General features: G+C 42.3%; 1 protein-coding gene across 6 annotated transcripts in view; it reads right to left on the bottom strand.

Moving 5' to 3' along the window:
* Window positions 1-8,505, bottom strand: part of LOC110530401 (histone-lysine N-methyltransferase 2C) — a 139,395-nt gene extending 130,890 nt beyond the window's left edge. For 5 of the 6 annotated variants that reach the window (XM_036986029.1, XM_036986030.1, XM_036986031.1 and 2 more), the window contains exon 1: window positions 7,576-8,505. The gene's annotated coding sequence lies outside the window, so the exon portion shown is untranslated. The remainder of the gene's footprint in view (window positions 1-7,575) is intronic. The other variant, XM_036986034.1, reaches the window with a different exon arrangement.
* Window positions 8,506-12,156: the final 3,651 nt, after the last annotated feature.

Here is a 12,156-nt window from a genome sequence, read left to right as displayed (position 1 = left end):
GAGTGGCCTAGCGAGTCCCCAGATCTCAACCCCATAGAAAATCTTTGGAGGGAGTTGAAAGTCCGTGTTGCCCAGCAACAGCCCCAAAACATCACTGCTCTAGAGGAGATCTGCATGGAGGAATTGGCCAAAATACCAGCAACAGTGTGTGAAAACCTTGTGAAGACTTACAGAAAACGTTTGACCTCTGTTATATACCCGTTGTTGGCAATGACAAAGTATTGAGATAAACTTTTGTTATTGACCAAATACTTATTTCCCACCATAATTTGCAAATAAATTCATAAAAAATCCTACAATGTGATTTTCTGGATTTTTTTCTCTCATTTGGTCTGTCATAGTTGAAGTGTACCTATGATGAAAATTACAGGCCTCTCATCTTTTTAAGTGGGAGAACTTGCACAATTGGTGGCTGGCTAAATACTTTTTTGCCCCACTGTATAATGAAAATTACAGGCCTCTCATCTATTTAAGTGGGAGAACTTGCACAATTGGTGGCTGACTAAATACTTTTTTGCCCCACTGTATATTAGCATGTTCATACTTAATGTCCAAATCTAAAATATCAAAAGATATATTGTGTAACAGACTCAATGACGTTACTTATAGATTATTTGGATACGAAGCGCCAAAATGCTAATACAGCTACAATTGCATTGCATTGGATTTATGCCACAAATTCTAATAAGGTAGCATTTGAAATAGTGGCCAGTTAAACAATAGACCAATGTAATTTTGTAATTTAGGTGAAGTCTCTCTTTAACAATGGGGGGGTCTAAACAAAAGTATGTGGACAACCCTACAAATTAGTGGATTTAGCTATTTCAGCCACACTTGTTGCTGCCAGTTCTATAAATCAAGCACACAGCCATGCAATGTCCATAGACAAATATTGGCAGTAGAATGGTCTTACTGAAGAGCTCAGTGACTTTCAACGTGGCACCGTCATAATCCAACAAGTCAGGTCGTCAAATTTGTGCCCTAGCTGCCCCGTTCAACTGTAAGTGAAGTTATTGTGAAGTGAAGAGCAACAACGGCTCAGCCTCGAAGTGGTAGGCCACACAGGCTCACAGAATGGGACCAGGTGTGAGTAAATAGCAAGTACAAATAGTCTGTCCTCGGTTGCGACACTCACTACCGAGTTCCAAACTCCCTCTGGAAGCAACATCAGCACAATAACTATTTGTCGGGAGCTTCATTAAATGGGTTTCCATGGCCGAGCAGCTGCACACAAGCCTAAGATCACCACCAAGCGTTGGCTGCAGTGGTGTAAAGCTCACCGCCAATGGACTCTGGATCAGTGGAAAGGAGTTCTCTGGAGTGATGAATCACTCTTCACCATCTGGCAGTCCGACAGACGAATCTGGGTTTGCATAGTGCCAAATGTAAAGTTTGGTGGAGGAGGAATAATGGACTGGGGCTGTTTGTTATGGTTCGGGCTAGGCCCCTTAGTTCCAGCGAAGGGATATCTTAACACTACAGCATACAATGACATTCTAGACGATTCTGTGCTTCCAACTTTGTGGCAACAGTTTGGGGAAGGCCCTTTCCTGTTCAAGCATGACAATGTCCCTGTGCACAAAGCAAGGTTCATACAGAAATGGTTTGTCGATATAGGTGTGGAAGAACTTGACTGGCCTGCACGGAGCCCTGACCATCGAACACCTTTGGGATGAATTGGAACGCTGACTACGAGCCAGGCCTAATTGCCCAACATTAGTGCCTGACCTCACTAATGCTCGTGGCTGAGTGGAAGCAAGTCCCTGCAGCAATGTTCCAACATCCAGTGGAAAGCCTTCTCAGAAGAGTGGAGGCTGTTATAGCAGCAAAGGGGGGGGACCAACTCCATATTAATGCACATGATTTTGGAATGAGATATTCGACCAGCACGTGTCCACATAATTTTGGTCATGTAGTGTGTGTGTGTGTATGAATATACAGTACCCGTCAAAAGTTTGGACACACCTACTCATTCAAGGGTTTTTTATTTTTACTATTTTATACATTGTAGAATAATAGTGGAGATATAAAAACTATGAAATAACCCATATGAAATCATGTTGTAACCAAAAATGTGTTAAACAAATACAAATATATTTTAGATTCTTCAAAGTTGCCACCCTTTCCCTTGATGACAGCATTGCACACTCTTGGCATTCTCTCAACCAGCTTCACCTGAAATACTTTTCCAACAGTCTTGAAGGAGTTCCCACATATGCTGAGCACTTGTTGGCTGCTTTTCCTTCACTCTACAGTCCAACACATCCCAAACCATCTCAATTGGGTTGAGGTCGGGTGATTGTGGAGGCCAGGTCATCCGATGCAGCACTCCATCACTCTCCTTCTTGGTCAAATAACCTTTGGAGGTGTGTTGGGTCATTGTCCTGTTGAAAAACAAATGAAAGTCCCAGGAAGCGCAAACCAGATGGGATGGCGTATCGCTGCAGAATGGTGTGGTAGCCATGCTGGTTAAGTGTGCCTTGAATTCTAATTAAACCACTGACAGTGTCACCAGCATAACACCCCCACACCACCTCCTCCATGTTTCACATTGGGAACAACACATGCAGAGATCATCCGTTCACCTACTCTGCATTTCACAAGACACAGCTGTTGGAACCAAAAATCTGAAATTTGGACTCAGACCAAAGGTCAGATTTCCACTGGTCTAATGTCCATTGTTCATGTTTCTTGGCCCAAGCAAGTCTCTTCTTCATATTGGTGTCCTTCATGTGTCTGATACTTAAACTCTGTGAAGCATTTATTTGGGCTGCAATCTGAGGTGCAGTTAACTCCAATGAACTTATCCGCTGCAGCAGAGGTAACTCTGGGTCTTCCTTTTCTGTGGCGGTCCTCATGACAGCCAGATTCAAAACAGCGCTTGATGTTCTTGAAATTTTCCTGATTGACTGACCTTCATGTCTTAAAGTAATGATGGACTGTCGTTTCGCTTCACTTATGAGCTGATAACAAGGCACACCTGTTAATTGAAACGCATTCCAGGTGACTCATGTGGTGACTCACCTCATGAAGCTGGCTGAAAATGCCAAGAGTGTGCAAAGCTGTCACTAATGCAAAGGGTGGCTACTTTGAAGAATCTCAAATAGAAAATATATTTTGATTTGTTTAACACTTTATTGGTTTCTGATTCTATATGTGTTATTTCATAGATTGTATGTCTTCACTATTAAATCTACAATGTAGAAAATAGTCCAAATAAAGAAAAACCCTGGAATGAGTAGGTGTGTCCAAACTTTTGACTGGCACTATATATACACTGCTCCAAAAAATAAAGGGAACACTAAAATAACACATCCTAGATCTGAATGAATTAAATATTCTTATTACATTTTTCTTTACATAGTTGAATGTGCTGACAACAAAATCACACAAAAATGATCAATGGAAATCAAATTTATCAACCGATGGAGGTCTGGATTTGGAGTCACACTTAAAATTAAAGTGGAAAACCACACTACAGGCTGATCCAACTTTGATGTAATGTCCTTAAAACAAGTCAAAATGAGGCTCAGTAGTGTGTGGCCTCCACGTGCCTGTATGACCTCCCTACAACGCCTGGGCATGCTCCTGATGAGGTGGCGGATGGTCTCCTGAGGGATCTCTTCCCAGACCTGGACTAAAGCATCCGCCAACTCCTGGACAGTCTGTAGTGCAACGTGGCGTTGGTGGATGGAGCGAGACATGATGTCCCAGATGTGCTCAATTGGATTCAGGTCTGGGGAACGGGCGGGCCAGTCCATAGCAACAATGCCTTCCTCTTGCAGGAACTGCTGACACACTCCAGCCACATGAGGTCTAGCATTGTCTTGCATTAGGAGGAACCCAGGGCCAACCGCACCAGCATATGGTCTCACAAGGGGTCTGAGGATCTCATCTCGGTACCTAATGGCAGTCAGGCTACCTCTGGTGAGCACATGGAGGGCTGTGCGGCCCCCCAAAGAAATACCACCCCACACCATGACTGACCCACCGCCAAAATGGTCATGCTGGAGGATGTTGCAGGCAGCAGAACGTTCTCCACGGCGTCTCCAGACTCTGTCACGTCTGTCACATGTGCTCAGTGTGAACCTGCTTTCATCTGTGAAGAGCACAGGGCGCCAGTGGCGAATTTGCCAATCTTGGTGTTCTCTGGCAAATGCCAAACGTCCTGCACGGTATTGGGCTGTAAGCACAACCCCCACCTGTGGACGTCGGGCCCTCATACCACCCTCATGGAGTCTGTTTCTGACCGTTTGAGCAGACACATGCACATTTGTGGCCTGCTGGAGGTCATTTTGCAGGGCTCTGGCAGTGCTCCACCTTGCACAAAGGCGGAGGTAGCGGTCCTGCTGCTGGGTTGTTGCCCTCCTACAGCCTCCCCCACGTCTCCTGATGTACTGGCCTGTCTCCTGGTAGCGCCTCCATGCTCTGGACACCACGCTGACAGACACAGCAAACCTTCTTGCCACAGCTCGCATTGATGTGCCATCCTGGATGAGCTGCACTACCTGAGCCACTTGTGTGGGTTGTAGACTCAGTCTCATGCTACCACTAGAGTGAAAGCACCGCCAGCATTCAAAAGTGACCAAAACATCAGCCAGGAAGCATAGGAACTGAGAAGTGGTCGGTGGTCCCCACCTGCAGAACCACTCCTTTATTGGGGGTGTCTTGCTAATTGCCTATCATTTCCACCTGTTGTCTATTCCATTTCCACAACAGCATGTGAAATGTATTGTCAATCACTGTTGCTTCCTAAGTGGACAGTTTCATTTCACAGAAGTGTGATTGACTTGGAGTTATGTGTTAAGTGTTCCCTTTATTTTTTTGAGCAGTTATATATATATATATATATGTTATCACCAAATAGCAGGAACAGCACCATCTAGTGGTCAGAACCTGGTAATATCAGGATGAAGGAAAAAATGTACTTAAATTACTAATTTCTCTGAACATGTGGAAAAAAACATCACCAAATCCACTGAGAATACATGATTAGAGGATGAAAAAACAATACTCTGAACTAGTTGTCTGAAATAAAGAACTTATATATACACTCGTTGTTGGTATGGGATGTGGGGTTTCCGTGGGTAGTTTGACAATTTCTTTGGATTCCTCATGTCTTATGTTAGAAAAAGATATGGTCAAAATTGGATGTTAGGATTAATATATTAAATTATTAATTGAACCGAAATTGTCCATTTTAATTCATGCGTACTATAATTATCTTGTTTAACTACAGAAATGATTTCAGAACAATCAGACGGTGGGTATCACGGCTTGCTGAAATAACATGGAACGACCAGGAAATCAAGCTGCCAATGAGACACGGTCTCTTCCTGGAACTAGCCTACTTTACCGGATCCATCCCTCCACTGCACTGTATCCTGCTCTGCATCATCCGGGGGACCTCACACTAAATTTAAGATTTTGATTAACTACCTGTGCGAGATGAGCCTTTTCCAAGACTGTGAACCTATATTTGCCCTCTGTTGTTGTCCAACACGGTCTTTATTGTGTGAGAAGATCGTGCTAGGACTAGATGTAGTGTAGCCAACAGCAATTCACTACAGCAATTCAGTGAGCTTGGGGTTGTCCGAAATTGTTTAGGCTGCTGCGCAATGTGAACCCGACCGGATGGTTTTTGGTAAGCTAAATTACCTACCGTCTAGCTACCATTCTTACAACGCAATCAAAGCGGCCGTTAATGTGGTCTTTGTGTTACACAATCAAGTAGGCTGATACATTCTGTGCCCCTGCCTGGTTACAGAGCAATAGGCTTGACAGCCAGCTTGAACATGTAAACATTGAGAACACATCAATGACATATATGAATTCTGGAAAGACGAATGTTCACTATAGCCTTGCCTGGGGACCAGATGGGTGAAATTCTAAATCCACCAATGTCTGGGACAATAGTGTTTGATTCTGGAAACATTCCTCTAAGGTTCTCTACATGCCAGAATGTTGAATAAAAGTACACATTTCTATCACCTGAAGCATCCACACAACCATGTAACCACTTGCACAAGCTTGGCCAGTATGCTTGTGTCGCATGCATGTATTTACATCGTGTGCGCATGCTGCATGACAGATCTGAATGCACTACCAGCTTTTGAAAAAAAAAATAATACTTTCCTGTGTGTATATTGTCTAAAACTTCAACCCGAAAAAGGACCGACCACACAGACAACCGGCAGTGTAAGTTCATGTAATTTTATTCAACATTCTGACTTGTAGAGTCCCTAAGAAGAGAGGACCATCTTCAGACACAAACAATAATGTCCCAGAGGTTGGTGGATTTATAAATCCACCCATCTGGTCCCCATGCAAACTATAGCCCTACTTAGCCAACAACCACAATTACGAAAGGCACAAGTGAATGGCCAAAAGGTGGATAGTGAAGTGGATCCATGACAGGCTAAAAAGTGGAATCAAAAGTGTGGTGACCAATTGTAGTAAACATATGTAATTGAAAGTTAATCAATGTTTCATTCATTTGCAACACAAATACTATATTAGTATTAAAGTACTTTTGTTTCATAAGGCAGCGGGCAGAATTGGGACCCCAAGACAAGTGGGCTACCTTTGTTACACTAGAGCACAAAGCAACTGCATGCTCAAGTCAGCCAAATCTAGCTAGCAATACTAGCTAGGTGCTTTGTAGTCTTTGTTTGGCTATTACATGACATTGCAAATGAGGAGAAGGATGTGCATACTAGTAAGACTGGTGATATCCCAATTGGTGGGATACAATGTGACACACGGGGACATTAACTGATAAATGCATTTGATATATGACAAATGGGATGCCACTAGCCAGCTAGCTAAACGACTAGCGTAGCTAAATAGCTAACTAAACGCACATTTCAATGACCCAGTTAACGTTGGTAAACATCAACATATTGCTTAGTTGACATATAGGCTGGCTGGCTTGGGTTTTTATAATATGCTCAACTTCAAAGTCAAGTCACTCACGATTCCACAGCTGCCTACTAAGTTAGCTAGCTAACTACAGTACCAAGCTAGCATGTGCATCAAAGGTTTTGGCTAGCAAATCAACTAGCCTGCTAGTTAGCTACTCAAAGTTAGCTAGTTAGGTTGCTAAATTTCGATAACTAACGTTAGCATTTTCTTTGGTATGAGACCACTAATAAAATAAATGCATACCGAGATCATAACTGTTGCTAGCCAACGTTATCTAGCTGGACAACTATAGCTAGCTAACGTTAACTTAGCTAGTAGTTCACAGGTACGAGGTTAGCCAACGTTACCTAGTTAGATAACTACATAACATTACACTATGTTCAGAAGCAACAGCATAGGTGGTCCAAAGGACACGTTGGCCTTGTATTTTAGCCACAGCTGAAGTATTCACGTGTCTAATAATTAATTTTCAAGCAGAAAATACTGATAGTTTGGCTGATTCGCTGCTGTAATGTCGAACGTTGTGTTGGACGTTCGGACCAAACAAGGCGGCGACAAAAACCTTCGAGCACAGACCGCTGCAAAGCCGGAAAATAACGTTGCTAGCTACCGAGTACATGATGAAATACCAAGGTAGATATGACAACTTACCTTTCAACCCTATGAATAGTAGGTTATTTTCTTCATGTCCAAAATTGTAAGCGATATTGCTATAGTTATATCACTTTGTAGTTAGTGTATTTGAGGCTGAATGAATGATATAGCCAGCTAACTAGCTGTCTTCTGTCCAACGATAAGTATAAGTAGCAAGCTAGGTGGCCACACTAGTTACTAAGGCAATACCACCGCAGTTCTCAAATATTGAACGTTAACGTCGCCCATTTGAAGGATGTTAAAATGTAAATCCAGTAGAAATCAGCTTCATTGCACACGCATGACGGATCACTTTTCCTTCTCCAAATGACAGCTGTCGTCGCACAAATAAAATGTTTAGCTAGCTAGCACAGTTAATGTTTAATACAGGGAAAATGTGTAATATCCGTAATCCAAGGCAGACAAACTCCAAACAGTCTTTAGGATAAAACGAAACAATCTTCACAAGTAAGCCAATGCTTACGACAAAAATAAACGATGAAATGGCTAGTTTGCTGCTGGCTCCGAGCGTTCGCTTCGCTTGCCAACTGGTTCTTTTTTTCTTCAGCCGCCACAGAGTAGAGCGAGCTGACAAGCCGGAAAGACTAACCTAAGAGTTTAGCAAAACATAAAAACATTTTTTTTTCTACACTATAATAAAAATACGGACGGTGGCTAAATGACTACGTCTATCTTTAATGTAAAAAAAAATATATAAGTTATATCGTGGTGACTCTTTACAGTGGCCACGTTTAAAGCGACACCGAATAACCTCCTAGTGGACTCCGAAAAATATAGGTCCAACATATTGCTACATATATCGAAGAGATACACTTGGAGAGGTAATGGTTACCAATATGATTTTAACATTTTCAGTTGTATTATGAATCTTAAACCGCCCTCAATTAAATGCAACATCCATATAAAAAACTATACTCCCTGACCCCGCGGAGGAATATGGCATTTTTAATAAACACGGAAAGTGTATCGGACACTTCTAAAAGGTGGCACTCTGGTGAATCTCGATGGAACGGACTGCAGTGGGCATTGTTTTTATACCAAAGTACCACAGAGTTTCTAAACCGTCTTTGATAGTTCTAGTAGCCTATACCACAGAGTATGCATTCAATTGACAAGATACTCTATTCAAGTGTCTGCTCTAACAATGAAAATACTTTTTTCCCTTCTTTTTCTTTTAAATAGAAGGCAGTTGGGAAGAGTCAAAATCAGGTGGGACCATTCTAGCCAATGAGGGCAGATACCAATGACTCCCGAGTGGCGCAGCGGTCTAAGGCACTGCATCTCTAGAGGCATCACTACAGACACCCTCGTTCAAATCCGGCCATGATTGGGAGTCCAATATAATTTAAAAGTAAGCATTGAAGTGTCTGTAATATATTAAACTTGTCAAAAACGGATGTAGACATTAATAAATGCATTTCTATAGCTTCCAAAATCCTTTTTTTACCAAGATGGCTGCGGGGTTGCTTCAATACTGCCCCTCTGTCAATCATCCAGGATTTATACAAAATCCGATCTTCACTGCCAAAATGACAAACACTATTGTGGTTTGACTGAGGGAAAGTAATTCACTTCCTTCAGACTGGAATTTGGCATTACCTGATTTGACATACAGTACCAGTCAAAAATTTGGACAAACCTACTCATTCAAGGGTTTTTCTTTATTTTTACTATTTTCTACATTGTAGAATGGTAGTGAAGACATCAAAACTATGAAATAACACATATGGAATCATGTAGTAACCAAAAACGTGTTCAACAAATCAAAATATATTTTATATTTGAGATTATTCAAAGTAGCCACCCTTTGCCTTGATGACAGCTTTGCACACTCTTGGAATTCTCTCAACCAGCTTCATGAGGTAGTCACCTGGAATGCATTTCAATTAACAGGTGTGTCTTCTTAAAAGTTAATTGTGGAATTTCTTTCCTTATTAATGCGGTTGAGCCAATCAGTGATGTTGTGACAAGGTAGAGGTGGTATACAGGATATAGCCCTATTTAGTAAAAGACCAAGTCCATATTATGGCAAGAACAGCTCAAATAAGCAAAGAGAAATGACAGTCCATCATTACTTCTGGAAAATTTCAAGAACTTTGAAAGTTTCTTCAAGTGCACTCGCAAAAAACATCAAGTGCTAGGATGAAACTGGCTCTCATGAGGACCGCCACAGGAAAGGAAGACCCAGAGTTACCTCTGCGGCAGAGGATAAGTTCATTGGAGTTACCAGCCTCAGAAATTGCAGCCCAAATAAATGCTTCACAGAGTTCAAGTAACAGACACATTTCAACATCAACTGTTCAGAGGAGACTGTGTGAATCAGGCCTTCCTGGTCGAATTGCTGCAAAGGAACCACTACGATAGGACACCAATAAGAATACATTTTTGGTTCCAACCGCCGTGTCTTTGTGAGACGCAGAGTAGGTGAACGGATGATCTCCGCATATGTGGTTGCCACCGTGAAGCATGGAGGAGGAGGCATGATGGTGTGGGGGTGCTTTGCTGGTGACACTGTCTGTGATTTATATATCATTCAAAGCACACTTAACCAGCATGGCCACCACAGCATTCTGCAGCGATACGCCATCCAAAAAGGTTTGCGCTTAGTAGGACTATAATTTGAATTTCAAGAGGACAATGACACACCTCCAGGCTGTGTAAGTGCTATTTGACCAAGAAGGAGAGTGATGCAGTGCTGCATCAGAAGACCAGGCCTCCACAATCACTCGGCCTCAACCCAATTGAGATGGTTTGAGATGAGTTGGACCGTAGAGTGAAGGAAAAGCAGCCAACAAGTGCTCAGCATATGTGGGAACTACTTCAAGACTGTTGGAAAAGCATTCCAGGTGAAGCTGGTTGAGAGAATGCCAAGAGTGTGCAATGCTGTCATCAAGGCAAAGGGTGATTACTTTAAGAAAGCTCAATATAAAATATATTTAGATTTGTTTAACACTTCTTTGGTTACTACATGATTCCAAATGTGTTATTTCACGGTTGTGTTGTCTTCACTTTTATTCTACAATGTAGAAATAAAGAAAGACCCTTGAATGAATAGGTGTGTCCATACTTTTGCCTTAGTGTCTAGACATCAAATCAAAGTTTATTTGTCACGTGCTCCGAATACAACAGGTGTAAACCTTACAGTGAAATGCTTACTTACAGGCTCTAACCAATGGTGCGGGGGAAAAAAGGTGTGTGTGTGTGTGTGTGTGTGTGTGTGTGTGTAGGTGGGTAAGTAAGTAAAGAAATAAAACAACAGTAAAAAGACATTTGAAAAAAGAGTAGCAAGGCTATATACAGACACCGGTTAGTCAGGCTTATTTAGGTAGTATGTACATGTAGGTATCGTTAAAGTGACTATGCATATATGATGAACAGAGATTAGCAGAAGCGTAAAAAGAGGGGTTGGCGGGTGGTGGAACACAATGCAGATTGCCCGGTTAGCCAATGTGCGGGAGCACTGGTTGGTCGGGCCAATTTAGGTAGTATGTACATGAATGTATATTTAAATTGACTATGCATGTAAGATAAACAGAGAGCAGCAGCAGCGTAAAAGAGGGGTTGGGGGGGAAGCACACAATGCAAATAGTCCGGGTAACCATTTGGTTACCTGTTCAGGAGTCTTATGGCTTGGGGGTAAAAACTGTTGAGAAGCCTTTTTGTCCTTGACTTGGCACTCTGGTACCGGTTGCCATGTGGTAGTAGAGAGAACAGTCTATGACTGGGGTGGCTGGGGTATTTGACAATTTTTATGGCCTTCCTCTGACACCGCCTGGTGTCGAGGTCCTGGATGGCAGGCAGATTAGCCCCAGTGATGTACTGGGCCGTACGCACTACCCTCTGAAGTGCCTTGCGGTCGGAGGCCGAGCAATTGCCGTACCAGGCATTGATGTAACCATGCTCTCGATGTTGCAGCTGTAGAACCTTTTGAGGATCTCAGGACCAATGCCAAATCTTTTTAGTTTCCTGAGTGGGAATAGGTTTTGTCGTGCCCTCTTCACGACTCTCTTGGTGTGTTTGGACCATACATACATACATACACACATACATACATACATACTTACAGTGGGGCAAAAAAAGGATTTAGTCAGCCACCAATTGTGCACATTCTCCCACTTAAAAAGATGAGGCCTGTAATTTTCATCATATGTACACTTCAACTATGACAGACAAAATGAGGAAAAAAATCCAGAAAATCACATTGTAGGATTATTTATGAATTTATTTGCAATTTATGGTGGAAAATAAGTATTTGGTCACCTACAAACAAGAAAGATTTCTGGCTCTCACAGACCTGTAACTTCTTCTTTAAGAGGCTCCTCTGTCCTCCACTCGTTACCTGTATTAATGGCACCTGTTTGAACTTGTTATCAGTGTAAAAGACACCTGTCCACAACCTCAAACAGTCACACTCCAAACGCCACTATGGCCAGACAAAAGAGCTGTCAAAGGACACCAGAAACAAAATTGTAGACCTGCACCAGGCTGGGAAGACTGAATCTGCAATTGGTAAGCAGCTTGGTTTGAAGAAATCAACTGTGGGAGCAGTTATTAGGAAATGGGCAGACATACAAGACC

The sequence above is a fragment of the Oncorhynchus mykiss genome, chromosome 8 (assembly GCF_013265735.2).
Source record: "Oncorhynchus mykiss isolate Arlee chromosome 8, USDA_OmykA_1.1, whole genome shotgun sequence".
In the NCBI taxonomy this organism is placed as follows: Eukaryota; Metazoa; Chordata; class Actinopteri; order Salmoniformes; family Salmonidae; genus Oncorhynchus; species Oncorhynchus mykiss.
Note: the sequence above shows the minus strand (reverse complement) of the source record. Positions and strands in the feature narration are given on the sequence as shown.